Source organism: Macaca nemestrina, chromosome 2 (genome assembly GCF_043159975.1).
Source record: "Macaca nemestrina isolate mMacNem1 chromosome 2, mMacNem.hap1, whole genome shotgun sequence".
Classification (NCBI taxonomy): Eukaryota; Metazoa; Chordata; class Mammalia; order Primates; family Cercopithecidae; genus Macaca; species Macaca nemestrina.
Window position 1 is genome coordinate 191,803,515 of NC_092126.1, and position 17,142 is coordinate 191,820,656.

The following is a 17,142-nucleotide window of genomic DNA, read 5'->3' on the forward strand; positions in this document are numbered from 1 at the left end:
AGAAGGACTTAAAAAAAAAAGTGCTTTAGGCCGGGCGCGGTGGCTCACGTCTGTAATCCCAGCACTTTGGGAGGCCGAGGCGGGTGGATCACGAGATCAGGAGATCAAGACCATCCTGGCAAACACGGTGAAACCCCGTCTCTACTAAAAATACAAACAAATTAGCCGGGTGTGGTGGCGGGCGCCTGTAGTCCCAGCTGCTCGGGAGGCTGAGGCAGGAGAATGGCATGAGCCGGGGAGGCGGAGGTTACAGTGAGACGAGATTGCGCCACTGCACTCCAGCCTGGGCGACGGAGCGAGACTCCGTCTCAAAAAAAAAAAAAAAAAACCACAAAAACAAAAAAAAAGTGCTTTATAGGCCAGGTATGTGGTGGATTATGCCTGTAATCCCAGCAGTTTGGGAGGCCAAGGTAGGAAGACTGCTTGGGGGTGGGAGGAGGACTGCTTGAGGCCAGGAGTTTGAGACCAGCCTAGGCAATATAGTGAAACCCTAGCTCTACATAAAATTTTTAAAAAAATTAGTCAGGTGTGGTAGCTACTTGGGAGGCTGAGTCAGGAGGATCCCTTGAGCCCAGGAATTCAAGGCTGCACTTAGCTACAATCATGCCACTACACTCCAGCTGGGCAATACAGCAAGACCCTGTCCCTATTTTTTTTTTTAAGTGCTTTATAAATACAACGTGGGGTCAACTGAGTTTCTTGTTGAAACAGTATACTGTTTCCCTGGTTCCAGCTCAGAGGTTCTGACCCAAAAGGTCAGGAATGAGGCCAAGAAATTTGCATTCTTTTAAACAAGTAGATTAAGATATTTTAATATAGCAAGCTCAAGGACAACACTCGGGAAATGGCTTTAAAAGAAAAATAGTGAAGGTTTTCACTTTTTATATTTCCCGAGTTCCAGTTTGGCGACATTCTGGATACTTAAGGGAAGGAGAAGTCTCTTCACCCGATATGCCTTTATCTAGAATCACCTCCTGAAGGAAGCAGAGTCTGCTGGTGGAAACAATGACGATATTGCAAGCAGAACTGGGGCCAGAAGAAAACACTGCTGAGAAGAACAGAGTGTTATCCTTTGCAGCTTAAAAATTCTAAGCAAGAGGCAAAAATCTCTCATATGCAGCTTTTCCTTGACGGCTGGAGAAAGGTGTCGTTAAGACCCTCACACCTTAAAGAACCTTTGAGTAAGGAAACTGTGATTTCAAGACACTTAAGCCCTGTTACAAGAATCTGAATACAAAAGCAAACAAAACAACAGACAGAATAAAACTTGGCAAATATTTTCTCTATTTATCTACTCATTATACAGAAGGTTTTCATTCCTGGAACTCTTGATAAAAGTTTCAAATAACTCAAATATAAGTTTCAAATAACCCAAATATAACTTTCAAACATTATTTTGTTACTAATATGTAATCTTGATAATGGCAAATGTGAAAGAAACTCTGACTATCTGACAATGATGCGTGCAGCTTGATTCTCCCAAAGAGGTGAAAGTTTTTGTCTATATTCATGAATTCATTCGTGAACTAGTTACTGTGATGAGCAATTCTTACAAGAAGGGGTATTCTGGCCGTGCGCGGTGGCTCATGCCTGTAATCCCAGCACTTTGGGAGGCTGAGGCAGGCAGATTGCCTGAGCTCAGGAGTTCATGACCAGCCTGGGCAACAGGGTGAAACCCCGTCTCAAATACAAAATACAAAATACAAAAAATTAGCCAGGTGTGGTGGCGTGCGCCTGTAGTCCCAGCTACTCAGGAGACTGAGGCAAGAGAACTGCTTGAACCCGGGAGGTGGAGGTTGCAGTAAGCTGAGATCGCGCCACTGCACTCCATCCTGGGCAACAGAGCAAGACTCCGTCTCAAAAAAAAGAAAAGAAAAGAAAAAAAAAAGAAGAAGGGGAATTCTTCTGTGTGTGTTTGTGTGTATAATACATATTATACATCTACATTACCTATAATTAATTATTTCTCCTATCACATTAATTTAGTGAAGAATACTTTTCTAAATTATCCTTGCCTTTGACAATGCTTTTAAGACACATGGAAGATATGGATTTTAGCTTTAGTTATTGGATACGAGTTCTCTTTTAGCTTCTAAGCAGGTGGCACAGTATAGTGGTTATGAACACAGGCTCTTGGCATTAGAGAGCTTGAAATTCTTACCACCTGTGTGACAAGTAATTTAATCTTCCTAATTCTGTTTCCTTATGGGGGTGAAACTAGTACCTATCATACTGTTAATAGTAATAATAGTGCACGGCGATGATTTTGGTACCTACTTCATGCAGTTGTGAAGATTACAATAATCCATTAAGTTTCAAAAATTTAGCAGTGTGGCTCATGAAAATATAAAATAAACGTGTCAAAGATATTATTCCATTTCTTAATTAATGAATAAACCAATCAGATGGCAAGGCTGATTCAAAGAGCATTTTGAAGATCTGAATATTTATAGGCCTTTTGAGAAAATATTAGTATAAGATTTCTGCGTATGAGTCAAAGCTGGTTAATGATGCCCTATGGGATAATAATCTATAGCACTGAAGTTTGTTTTTCTTCTGGATAGAAATAATTTGTAGCTGTGTTGGGAAAAAAAATCTACAAGTAGACATGGAACTTCACGAAGTCTGAAATTTTCCTCAGTAGCAGTGAATTTAACAAATTGTATTTCCTAGATGATGAAATAATTTGGAGTGGGCCTGTTAGATACTGAAAGTGCACCCCTTCTCTTGTTTACATGTCTTAAATAATTTTTCGACCAAGCATGGTGGCTCAGGCCTGTAATCCCAGCTCTTTGGGAGGCCGAGACAGGCGGATCACGAGGTCAGGAGATGGAGACCATCCTGGCTAACATGGTGAAACCCTCTCTCTACTAAAAATACAAAAACTTAGCTGGGCGTGGTGGCGGCGCCTGTAATCTCAGCTACTGGGGAGGCTGAGGCAGGAGAATGGCGGGAACCTGGGAGGCGGAGCTTACAGTGAGGCGAGATCGCGCCACTGCACTCCAGCCTGGGTGACAGAGTGAGACTCTGTCTCAAAAAAAAAAAAAAAAAAAAAAAAAAAAAAAAAAAAAAAATTCTTAATATCTTTTAAAGTACAAAGACGCTACTAAACTTAGTTACTAATATTTGCATTTTATTTATTTTGTATACCAAAATATTTTATTCACCTTAGATTATTACTTCATTGGAGCATGATGTTTGTCCATCATATTAGCAAATTCTTCTCATATATATAAGAATATTTAAAGAGTTATTTAGGGTGTACTGAGACCATGCACTACCAGAAGCCAGAAAAATAGCTATGAATTTACCATCTCCATAGATTGATTCATTGATTAATTTTCCATTTATCAACTATTAATTCAGTTTCAGCCTTGGAGGATATTACACTGCATAGGACACAGTCCCTTCTTTCATGGAACTCTATGTAATATGATTTATATGTAGTAGTTACTTAAAACTAATTTCTACTTCAAATATCAATACATGTGCCATAAACATTGCTTAGAGAAAGAACTCATTGTAAAATATTTTTCAGTAATATTGATTTTCACCCAGGAACTTCTTTACTTGACTTTAAATCTCTGGTGCAAGTCCATCTGTCTCTTAATGCAAGATACAGGTGGTGATACGGTGTTGGTGTTCACAGTTAGAGCTCTCTAATGCTACACATTATTTTTCTAAAACATCCAAAACGTTTTTCTGTGTAAAAATATAAAGTAACCAAGATTCAGTGAGATGTTGCTAAATGCACTTTAATGAGATCTTCTCAAATCTATTTTGCTGCCACTAATTTCAAGATACTTATTTTTTCAATAAAGGATTATTTCCATAGATTGCATGAGAAATCATGAGAAATTAATGTCTTCATGATGATAAACCAGAGCATAGGAAAATGAGATAGTGAATATTAAAGTTATATCATTATAATACATAGTTCTATGACATGACCAAGAATATTCCTATTATTCTGAAAATATACTGATGTGCATATGCTGATGGACTTATCACTACTTCATGTGCTTTAGTGAGTCCATACATATGCATATTTTTTCAGTATTAAAAAACATACTGCCTGGAGGAATTTACACATGATTGAATAGATTTCATTTTATGTCATGGTTCTGAGGAAAACTGTTCTACCTTTTACACCAGAATGATATAATACCAGGACACGCATATTTTTGCATACAATTTCAAGGAACTTACAGACTCTCTAGAATTATTTCCAGGTGAAACAAATATGTCACAAAAAGACTATGTCAACATTAAATATTTAACTACCCAAGATTTTGTTTTTATGTTCTACCAAATTATTTTCAAAATAAAAATTCATTTTCAAATGAAATATAGGACTCAATTTATTTTGTACATAAGACTAAAAAATGCTTAAATTAGGGAAATACTATTGTATATATCAGACTAAAGATTATTTTAGGATAAAAAATTTTAAACAAGGAAAAGTGATTAGTCAGTTTTTAAAGATCATAGTTATGTTTCCGTTGCAAATATTAATTACTGACTTTAATTGAGCCTATCAGTAATCTATGACATACTTACAAATTGTACATACCTTTGATTAAATAACGGTAAATTACAAGGATAAATGATGTTATTTATTTTATTAAGTAACATCATTATTTTTGCAAATTTCCTTTTCTAAAGGAAGACCTATATATTATCTCTATGAGCATAAAAGTGTGTTTTGAATGAGTGGCTGGTTCACTTGAAGCAAAAAAGAGTAGTTAATAACATGTTTGGTGAGTGGAGCACAAGTGTGCAAATATAGATGAATAGTTCCTTAAGTCCCTCAGGACAGTGTGAATGTGCAAATGCAGTCAGAGAGATCCCTAAGGAAAGAGGGAATCCCAGAGTAATGACCGTGAAGGCTAGTGGTCCGACTGCCTTCTCCTGAATGGGGAGGCTTTCTCCTTGGCCAAATTTGGAGGACTTGGATTTCAGCGTTTTAAGGAAGATCAGAGCGTTTTAGGCACATTCTGAATATCACATATGCTTCATTTGACAGTCTCAGTACTGGATTTCAGATTCTGCTTGTTACATACAAATGTAGAATATTACTTATATTTAAATGATAATAAATGGAACTAATTTTTTTTGTTTGTTTGTTTGAGACGGAGTCTTGCTCTGTGGCCCAGGCTGGAGTGAGTGGCGATCTCGGCTCACTGCAAGCTCCGCCCCCCGGGTTCCCGCCATTCTCCTGCCTCAGCCTCCCGAGTAGCTGGGACCACAGGCGCCGCCACCACGCCCGGCTAAATTTTTTTTTATTTTTAGTAGAGACGGGGTTTCACTGTGTTAGCCAGGATGGTCTCGATCTCCTGACCTCGTGATCCGCCCACCTCAGCCTCCCAAAGGGCTGGGATTACAGGCGTGAGCCACCGCGACCGGCCGAAACTGATTTTTAAAAGAAATTGGTGGATAATTTCCAGGAAGGTAACCACACCAGGCCCAGTGAAACTGATTTTTTAAAACAAATTGGTGGATAATTTTCATGAAGGTAACCACACCAGGCCCAGTGAAACTGATTTTTAAAAAGAAATTGGTGGATAATTTTCATGAAGGTAACCAACAATAATATCAGAGTTTGGAGACCAAACTGAGGTGCAGCAAACAGGCAGAAGGACGTGTCTTTGGTTCTTTTCTCTTTGAAAAGGCTCATCACTCAACCAAGAGGTAAAACAAAGATAATCCAACACAGCAACAGCCACAGAAGTCTCCTTCACAGCCTCACAAATACAGCATAGGACAGATCCTTTATTTATTTATTTATTTGATTTTTTTTTTTTTTTTGGTATGCTGACTTTGCCACAATACATTTTAAAAAATTACTTGTCCACCCTAGAAATGAACCACATGTCAGCAAGTGATTTTCTGTTGATGAAAAGCACCTGAAGAATCCAGGAAGAAAAGGGAAACATTTATTTGTTTTGTTATTGGGAAGGGATGGATTTGGTAAAGTATGACATAGTTCTAGCACTGTTTCATCCAGAAGGCTGAATTAAATATATTAATCTATGTTTTCAAGTAACAATAGAACAGGAGATCTTTTTCAGAAAACCCACACACTCAAAAAATGTTTTGTATTTAGTTCTGTCTTAGAACATCTATTGCTATTATAAAACTAAAATGAAGATATACTTCATTTAAAATGTTCAAGGGTTAGATGTAAACTTTGTGGTTGATTCAAGTGCTCAGGTTTCTGATTTCCGTCTTTCTGGCTGCTCTATTCAGTACCTAATTTACTGCTGATCAGCATTTCTTCCTTGGGTGAGGTGTCAAATAAAAGGTGATAAAATCCACACAAATTAATTCTTAGTTCTAAGCAATGTTAAGAGCTCATTGGGAGCAAAGGTTTAATGTGCTCTTTAAAATAAAATTTTGAAATATCTTTAAATTCCAATTTTCCATTCCCGGTTGTTGTGGATAATTAAAAGTTGTATTTATACTTAAACTGAATTTGTTAGAAAATTCCTTTTAAAGTAAGAGAAAGAGGCTAAAAACATAACTAATCGACCTTGAATGACACTCCCAGTTTATGTTATGCCAGGAAATATAAGTTCCTCATTTTGTCAGTTATTTTACAAAGTGGGTTTTTGAAAGTTCTCATCTACCAACTGAAGAATGCAGAATGCAGAGACAAGCTATAAATTACTAGACTTTTTGAGAAATGGAACAGAATTTATAAAATGATCTTATAATGAAGTAAATAATATAAACACATCACAGATATGGGAGAGAACAGTGCAATTACCCTCCTCTACCCGGATGGAACTATAGAACCCTTCAAACCTAGTACACATCTGCCATAGAGTAGGCTTGCTTGCTACATATTTAAATGCTCGGCTCTCTCTGGCCCTCACCTGAGTGATGAAGATCCTGTACAGGTAGCCACGGAAGTTCATTAAGTTACCCCAGGAGAGAAGGGTACAGTTCCTGTGAATGTGTGGTGCCTTTTTTCCTAGTTGTACTGAAACTATGATACAACAGCTGAATGCGAGTTATTCCTAGATCACCTCACCCTTTTCCAAGCAAGGAGGTTTTCTCTCAGGACCGTCATGGCAGGGCTATGTTTTCTGGCACCAACTTGCAATATAAAAGAATTTAGGAATAGAATGTGAGTGCGTATTTGGAAGGTTGTTAAATTATGCTTCATTGCTTTCCAATTCATTTATTTAAAAAACTGGAAAAATATGATTAATTTTTCTAAGGATTTTTTAAACAAAGGCTTTAGAATTTCTCAACTTGAAATCTCAATTATGCAATGCTATTTTCATGCAAATGAGAGAAGCACACATACTGCAGTTTTCTTCTAGGTTTTAAAGTCTTGGTGTTTAGAATTATATAAAAATAGTGCTTGCATTAAAAATTACACTTGTTTATGTCAGAGGATACAAAATGGTAGCACAGTTTGACAAAGAAAATTCAGCTAAAAATGTGACTGCCTGGGAAAGAAAAAAAAATTAACTTGATAAGGGCAATGAAAATAGTGATAGTGGAAGTGGGAGTTGAGCATTGAGAACACAGGGATGCAGGGAGGGGAACAACACACACTAGGGCTTGTTGAGGTTTGGGGGGAGAGGGGAGGAAACTTAGAGGACGGGTCAATAGGTTCAGCAAACCACTACGGCACACATATACCTATGTAATGAACTTGCTTGTTCTGCATATGTATCTTGGAACTTAAAGTAAAAACAACAACAACAACAACAAAAACATTAATAAAGAAAATAATGATAGAGGTGGCTCAAACATGTAATTCCCACACTTTAGTAGGCTGAGGCTGGCAGATGACTTGAGCTCAGGCATTTGAGACCAGCCTGGGCAACATGGCAAAAACTTGTCTCTACAAAAAATACACAAATTAGCCAGGCATGGTGGCCCATGCATGTAGTCCCAGGTACTTGGGAGGCTGAGGTGAGAGGATCTACTGAGACCAGGAGGCAGAGGTTATGGTGATCCAAAAGCACACCACTGCACTCTAGCCTGGGTGAGAGAGCAAGACCATGTCTCCAAAATAGTAACAATTATAGCAACACCTTCCATTATCTGCTACTTGTGGACTTTCAAGTACATTCTAGATGCTGTGGTCTGTTATCTATTCAAGGAATTTACAGGATAGTGGGTAAGACAAATAGTACCAATATGGCAAGATACAGGCTTAAAGAGACGTATCAAAGTGCACTGCAGGGATAGGAACACTAAGCTGGAGAACGCCTACTTTCTGAGATAAAGCAAAGATTGGCAATGCTTTGTAGAGGACTCGATCTGAGGATAATGGGCGTTGACAGCACATTTAGGCAGGGAAAAGCATTCTAATTGGAGATGCTGGCTGTGGAAAGTACCGAGGATTAAAAGAACACGGACTTTACGAGAAAGCCAAGCAGGCAACAAGAATGACTAGCAAAGCTGATTTCGTAAAAATATGCAAGGGTAGAGTAGAAAAAGCTATGAAATATTTATTTTTGCTTGTAACCTAGGGGAAATCAATCACTGATATATGAGCAAGAAAATGGCATGAAGAGAAACAGTTTCCAGCTATTCTAGAAAGAAGATTTGCAGAAGCATTGATCAAACAGGTTCCCTGAGACAGAATATGGTCTCACACAGGTCCTCTAATACTGTTTGAGAAATAAAGATATCCTTGGTCGCCAAATGATGGCAGGACAGGAGAACTAGGAAAGCAGGCAGAGTTTCTGCAGACAGGTTCTGGTACCATTGATGGTGCCTAGAAGTGGTAGGAGAATGCAAGAAGGAAATTATCCTCTAGTGAGCGTTCAATACATTACAGCAAATATTTTTTAATACACATGATCTTATTTAGTCTTCACAACAATCCTATGAAATATGAATTATTATCTCAAAGTAAAACACAGTTAAACTAAGTTCCAGAGAGGCAAACTTATCCAATACTACACCACTGATAGAGGTGGTGGTATGCCCCTAAAATGGGATCTAAAACCCTGCCTGTCTGTCTGGTATCACAACTTACACTCTTTCTGTAGAATCTCCTGTCTCAAATGGTACCTCTGTCGTTGGGTATATAGCAACAAGACAACCATTTTGCTTTCAGGGAGAAGGCTTTGTGACATGATTCTAAGCTAATTCTTCTCTGATTTTATGGCAAAGTGGTGGCAGTGTTAGAAGCCAGGTGAGTGCACCTCTGTGAGACTAAAATGGGTTAGTTTTTAAAGGCAGCCATGGTACTAATGAAAAGAGCATAAATCCCAGAACCATTTTGTATGATGAATTGAGAAGATCAAGTAACCAACTGGATATATGAAATGAAGGAAAGCCAGGCATTAAGGAATGTCTCTTCTGGCATGAGAGACTGGAGAAAGAACCATCAAACAACATATGGAATATAGAAAGGGAAACAAGCACCAGATAAATGTGACATGAAAGCAACAATACATATTTTAGTGATTATTAGATTCAGGAGAGAGAAGTCAGGGATTTTACAACCGCACATTTCATATATGTCTGGTAATTAATATATTTCAGGCCCAGGCAAACTACAATATAAAGGGCTGTAAAACTCATTATCAGTGAGGTCAGGACAGCTCTGAGGACGATTATTTGGGATCGTTTAAATATACCATACACAACTGTAAGTTCTGAAACAGACACTACTCTTGTGATGGGAGAGATGCAAATCACGCTTGAGAGTCCACTTATTATAGCTGTTGTCTGAAAGGTTGTTAGGGCAAATAAGACATTACAAAGAGTAGGAAAACAGATTTATTGCCATGACATATTTTTATGTGCTTTGACTATTGCACAATTTGAAATAATTGGCATAATAATACTTCTTATAATCACTATTATCAAGTCTGAACATCATTTTTAGTTATGGGAAGAAAGACACAAAATCTGTTCATCAGTGTAAAAATTCAGAAGCTAGAGAGGGGTGGCTGGAAACATGAAAAATTCAAAATAGAATCAAAAACAGTTTCTTTTGCCTTGTTTTGGGAGCTTTCATACTTATAGAATTATCTTGAGTTGAAAACAGAATTTTATTATTTATTTGAAATAATTTGACATTTTTGACTCTGAAGTCAAAAGTAATGCCAAGAATGTATTTCATAAAGAAATAATGTGCATATGAAAACACACCTATACACATGTCCCAGTCCAGGACGCTGATGGTCATGTGCAGCTGTCAATCTCATTCCCATCAATTCTAGGCCTGTTTCATTCAGGGATTCATATTACAGCTATCAACTCATTCATTCATTCGCAAGGTTTATTGAGTACTTACCATAATTATGCTAGGCACTATTCCAGTTCAATATATTGACTTAAGAATAAAACTGAAAAAAAATATTTTCCTAATAGAGAGAGAAACGTAAATTAACAGAGAAATAAAATTTCTAGGAGGGATAATGTGCTATGAAGAGTGATAAGTAAAAAGGCCTGTTTTATGTAAACAAGCTTGAAATACTGGCCAGGGATCCAATCACGTAGCATTTTAAAGGGCATCATTAGGGGTATGTATTGGAGTAGGACACATAGGATTTGCTGATGGGTTGGACATAGGTAAGACCCCCAAATTTTTGGTCTAAGCAACCAAGGGTATAGTAGGACTATAATAGGAAAGATTTGGGGAGGAACAAGTTTAGATGGAACATCAAATAGTTAATTTAGTAGATATCTATTTTGAAACATTAAGGAGACATACAAGGAGAGATTTATAGCTCTTTGATATCTAAGTAAGAAATCATAGGGGATTCAGGGCTGGATAAATATCTGGGAGACTTTTGCATATGTTAGCTTTTTTTAATTTTATTTTATTTTGGAGACAGAGTCTCACCCTGTCACCAGACTGGAGTGCTGTGGCGCGATCTTGGCTCACTGCAACCTCTGCCTCCTGGGTTCAAGTGATTCTCCTGCCTCAGCCTCCCGAGTAGCTGGAATACAGGCACACCGCCATGCCCAGCTAATTTTTGTATTTTTAGTAGAGACAGGGTTTCACCATGTTAGCCAGGATGGTCTCCATCTCTTGACCTTGTGATCCACCCATATCGGCCTCCCAAAAGTGCTGAGATTGCAGGTGTAATCTCACCGTGCCTGGCCTGTTTTTGTTTTTTTTGTTTTTTTAAACCTGTAATCCCAGCACTTTGGGAGACTGAGGGGGATGGATCACTAGAGCTCAGGAGTTCGAGACCAGCCTTGGCTGGGCATAACAGTACACACCTGATGCCTGTAGTCCCAGCTACTAGGGAGGCTGAGGTGGGAGAATAACTTGATCCTGGAAGGTGGAAGCTGCAGCGAGCTGTGACTGTGCCACTGCACCCCAGCCTGGGTGAAAGCATGAGACCATGTCTCAAAAAATATATATATGGGACCCGTTGAGAAAACCTGAGTGGAGATATGGATAAAGAAAGGAAGAGGGCTGAAGATGTATTCCTAAAGTGTTCCAACATCTAGAGGTCTTGAAAAGGAAGATGAGCTACAAAGTAGACTTTGCAGGGGCAAGCGGGTCTTGAATCAGTAACTGTTGATATTTTCCATCATAATTGAGAATCAGTGTACTTGGAAAATAAAAACTTTTAAAAAAGAATACTAAGGAGAATGGGTACCATTGAGATTTTCAAAATCTAATGTGTAGAATTATAAATTACTATAAACTTACAACATTTGCAATAGACAGTACATTACTGTCAACCATTTAATTAAAAAATCATTTATTAAATATATACTTTTAGTTTTGTGACAGTAGCTTACGTGACATATGTCATGCTGTCTCTTAAAGATATTAAAATCCATATATGTGACAAGTGACTATCCTATGGTTGCATTAATCTTCTGAATAATAATGTGCATTTATATAAAACTTAAAATTTTACAAAACATTCTTTGACTAACCCAGAAAACTGTGTAAGATTGGGAAGGTAAATATTATTGTCACCATTTCCCTAAGAAGCACTCTGGATTCAGAGAGGCTAATTGATATGAATAGTATTATCCAGCTAGGAGTGAGCAGATCTGTGGCCTGAATGAAGATATTAGGGCTCCTAATCCATTGCTGTTCCCAAGAGTAACATTTATTATGTTGTTTCATTTCTTATGTACACATATAATTGGAGGCAACACGTATGGGTTGTGCAGGTTGTGCATCACATGGATAAGCCATGAATGGTCCCATCACACTGGGCAATAAGCAACCTGAGCAAAATAAGCAGTAGCTGTTCTTAAAAATCAGACTTTGCCTCAAATAAACTCTGAAACATGGAGATGTAAGAGTTAAAACCAGTCTGTCATCTCACTGAGGGTAATTATCACCCTGCCAAATCATATAAAAGAAAACATTAAATTTTCAAAATCATTACTATAATTGAGAAGATGGCTAAATATAAAATCTGCAGGTTTTTATCTGATTTAGTATTTTATGTCTACCTTTCATTTTCTATAACCATTTTTCTTAATTCATTTTTTCTTTGATTTATGTTCACTTGCCCAAATGTTCTCTTAACACCATTTCCAAGTCTCCACCCTGTTTTCTTCCTATTGGCTCCCGGACCCAGCCTTCCTTTCACCTTGAAACACTATTGGCCATTAGTGAACCAATGATCAGTGGGACTGGCCTTTCCTGGAAGCAGGACCCATATGGACTTTCATCCCTCCGGAGTCCATTTTGCATTATGTTCTTTGATTTACCACTTTTTTTCCCCCCCACTAATTGTCAATTTAGTTTTCTTCATGGTTTAAAGCTGGGAATGCTTACCGTATTGTGGTAGACTGAATTGTGCATTTGCATCACCATTTTGCCTCCTCATGTTCCTGTTCTTTTGAGAAGTTCATGAAAGGCTGACGGTCCAATTCATTCTCCCCTAAACTCCTTAAAAAAGAAAAGAGTGACACAAATTATTTCTTTTCTATTCTCCTGAAATTTTCCCAGCCATAATATACCCTGGCTGATCTACTGAAACAATTGTTACCTTTCTTTTCCCCTCTCTGACCACTAACCACTTTTGAAATAAAATAATCAGGTTTAGAAGTCAAGAAAAGAAAAAAAAAAAGTCTTTTTTGGGGGGAGATGAAGATCAGCTGTAATAGCTGCATTATAAAATGTAAACTAAATGAGAACATTTGGCTTATTCCTTTTGTAATTAACGTTTATTACTATCTATTAGATATTTGATTAGAGAATAAATTAGATAATTGGAATTAAATTTAACTATGACATTTGGGACAGTGGTTTCTCTCCTTGTGGCACTATCATCCCCGACACAGGGGAGCAGGAACAGTGTCATCAAATAACTAAAAAGTCAATCGCTAATATTTTGGGATTTGAGGGATGATGGAAATATATCTAGAAAGTAAGGGACATCACGTTATCAACATTACGAACATTTTAATATAAAATAAGCTAATGGCATGCTACATTCTATGCTTTGTGGGATTCAAAGTAGGGTATCATAAGATGAAGACTGGATATGTAAGATAGGCTCAGTTTCTCATGAGAAGACGAAAACAAACAGATGACGCTGCCCTTTTCTATTTCATAGAGTAGACATGAGCATCAATGCAGGTAAGGTACTTGGAAACACTTTGGAAAATAAAAGATTCAAACAAAAATGTAACTTATGGGTTTCTGGAATTCTTTACAGGGGCTTTCAATTAAAAAACAGTGCAGAAAGCTTATGGATCTTAGAATCTAAACAATATATTTCATATAATTTAATTTAAACAATCTCTGTGCACCAAAAATATACATCATTCATTCTTTAGTATTTTTAGGTAGAAGTAAAATCTTGAATAAAGCACAACTGGTATGAAATATCAAATATTACCAAAGGGTTGGTTTATTCATTGGGAATTCTATTATTTGTTGTCTAAATCAGTTTGAAAAGTCAATTATTACCTTCAGTTGAAAGACAATTAGTTGATTTGACATATTCAAGAATGCTTACTGACTGACTTTTGATTTAATCATATACCACTCAAGATAAATTTTAATTTGATTTACCTGTTAATAGTCATGCAGAACTTTACAAAACATAAATAAGGCTATAAATACCATTGTTACGTGAATCTGTAAATCTTAGCCACTTTATTTTATGTTCATTCCTTCCCAATTAAGAAAGAAAACTGGTAATGCTAATTATAATAAATTTATTAAATTGGTTTTAATCAAGTATACTAATATTGTATACTTTCAAGTATTTGAGAGCATACCAACTCTCAAATTTAGTAAAATTTACCTTTTAAATTTAAAGAATGTGAAGATATTTTATGAAGTACTATTGAATAATTATTCTAAAACTTTTTAGCATATATCCAAATGACTAATTACATCTTTGATGGTATTTAACTATCTTGTTTCATATTTCTTGACATCTTGATGACATACATATTTGGGCATAAATCATGTTAAAATAGGTCATGATTCCAGGAAACCAAGTTATTGGAATCTTTAGTCATATCTGTTATTTTATCTTTGATCATCATGTTTTAGGATTTGGACTTGTTCATTATTATTATCTTTTGAAGTTGGGTTAAAGTGTTTCTATTCCTCCAAAAGAAATTCACACATCTACACAGAAGTATAAACAAGCAGAATATTAAAATTAAGAATTAAATTTATATATAGCATTGTAATAACCTTGAAAACAGGTGCAATAATTTTAAGAGTTAAATTGTTTGCATTTACTATTTAACTTTTTCTCATTGTACTTAAATCTGTAGTTTGTCAACAGTAATAATAAATTTTTGGTTGAAAAACTAATTAATATTGAGTCTCACTTTGGGAAATTTATAATATATGAAAATATTTTTGCTCCTATTAGCTAATATTCTTTTATCTTATATGCATTTTAAAACTTTATAACCTTATATATTGGCATGATGGAGATACTGGTCAGTTGTAAAGTTTGTTCATTAATAAATAATTCACATATTCCAATTTTAATTCTTTATACAACTTGCTGAATTTCAGCATAGGTATGAATGTGGAAAATAAGCAGAAAAATTATTTGTAACAAAGGAATAGCATAATGATGATATCCAAAGACTTTTTAAAAAAAAAAAGGCAAGAGAGAAAACAAAACTGAGAATTTAGTTAACATGAGGTAATTTGCTAGTATTCGTCCAGGATGCCAGAATATTCAAACATACAAACTAGATGAAAAATAAAACTGCCCTCTAGAAATAAGTCAAAAGATGAAACAACCAGCATAAACATGTAACATATTCCACAGTTAAGCAAAAAAAAAAAAAAAAAAAAAAAAATCTTATTGTATAACAATGGGATTTGTATACCACAAACACGAATACCTATATGTGTGTCTGGTTGGGGGAAAATGAAAACAACCATGCAAGTTCATAGTGACAATTGGTAACATTATTTTAAATAGAACCTTGGCAGTATCCAATGCCTCCCCCCAAATTACTGATAGATTATTGCTGATAATCTTATTGCTGATACTAAACATGCAGAGATAATTTAAATGAAGTAAAACAGTGTGCACATGAGATAAGTCACTGAACTGTGTTTCACAGTGAAAAACTGGGAGTAAAGTCTCTCTGTCGTTCTGTATGTAACAGGATATTGCAGGATATTTTTTCTGTTTCCTGGAATTGTAGGCCAAAGCTGAAGACGGAGGGGAACGAGTATGCAATATATGTTTATTAAACCAGCAATAAGGTGCTAGTTGTTGAGGCTGGTTAAATTCCTGCAGAGGTTAAGGAGTAGATTCCAAGTTACCCAGGTATACCATGCTTTACCTCCAACACCTGGGACTCTGGTGAACAAATGAGGGGTGTAGGGTGCAAAGTTAAAGAAGCACTTGCCCAACCCTGAGTGAGTGCCTTCATAAATTTTGCACTCTAGGCTTCTTTCCCATTGGACAAGGGTTTGGCCTGTAGACTTGATAAGATATGCCTGTAGATGGGTAAACAGGGGAAAGCATAATTTGCGAGAAGCAGGGCTAAGGAAATAGAGGACAGGGTTCTGAGAAGAGAGGGGCAGTGGAGGAGCCTGTTTGCCTACTGTTTGGCATGGCAGGACTGCAGGTCTCTTGTGGATCAGGTGCACATCTAGGATGACATTTAGGTTTGAGCCATCATCTTCCACCATTCCTACTGCTCCCCAGATTTTTCTGCTGCTGGAGAAGCCTCACTTTGCAAGTAGCTTTCTTGGTGCAGTATTTGGCAGGATGGCTTAAATAGAGGTATGTTTTAGGTTCTTCAATTGACATAGGAAATATGCAACCCTGCTGTGCCAAACAGTGGGCCTGACGCTGCTCCATTGTCACCCTTCCTTTATGCCCATTCCCTTGTGCATCTGTTATGTTTAAAACTCTCTGGTCTGTATGTTGATTTGTATCGATAATGTAAATGCTAGAAAAAACTTGAAGCTTTTGTCATATATATGAATGTATTTAGTACAGCTCTTTGCAGGTGGTATGATTCATTCAGAGGGCTGCTTTACATCTTAGCCAAAGTCTCTTTGCTGAGAGCTTCTTCAACAAGATGCAAATAGTATGTGCAGAATCCCCAAAGTTAAACTGTTTGTATAATTCATTAAAACAGCCAAGGCTAAATTACAATAACTCTTGTTTTTCTTAAAACCTAAAATTGTAGAGTGCCATTTCTGAAGGTTATCAGTTTCCACAGAATTTGTACTTGTCAATTCCATCTTTGATGAAAAATATTTCTCTACTAACTCTCTTGAATTTGATAGAGCTGTGCTTTATATAGCATAACTTCGTCAATAACATGAGCAATAGTACTGAGGTGGCATCGGCAAACCAATAAATGATGAAAACTTTGCCATACAGTTACATCATCTCAGTAGTCTTACCATTTGTCTACTTTAACTTTTTAAATTTAAACTTTCTTTATGTCACTTGGAGTAAAGGCATCTACAAGATTGCTCACAACAGCAGCAAAGTCACATTTAAGCTATGTGTCTCATTTGTAAAATTTAAGTTTGCAGTATTGCCGAAAGTGTTGGTTAGTTCATATTCAAAACGACAACAAAATGTCAGAGCACTCAGTAATGCAACAAGTGTAGTATTCCCGACTGGTACGGTTTCAAGGACTGGTAAATAATGTTTTGCTAGCTAAAATGCATACCATTCTGTGTAGGAATTTGCAGTGGGAATGGTAAGAACTGTTGCC

At 36.7% G+C, this 17,142-nt stretch overlaps 1 protein-coding gene across 4 annotated transcripts in view; it reads right to left on the minus strand.

Annotated features, from left to right (window-relative positions):
- Window positions 1-17,142, minus strand: part of LOC105477400 (5-hydroxytryptamine receptor 1F) — a 206,194-nt gene that overhangs the window by 162,327 nt on the left and 26,725 nt on the right. For all 4 annotated transcript variants that reach the window (XM_011733868.3, XM_011733865.3, XM_011733862.2 and 1 more), the window contains exon 2: window positions 12,743-12,856. The gene's annotated coding sequence lies outside the window, so the exon portion shown is untranslated. The remainder of the gene's footprint in view (window positions 1-12,742; window positions 12,857-17,142) is intronic.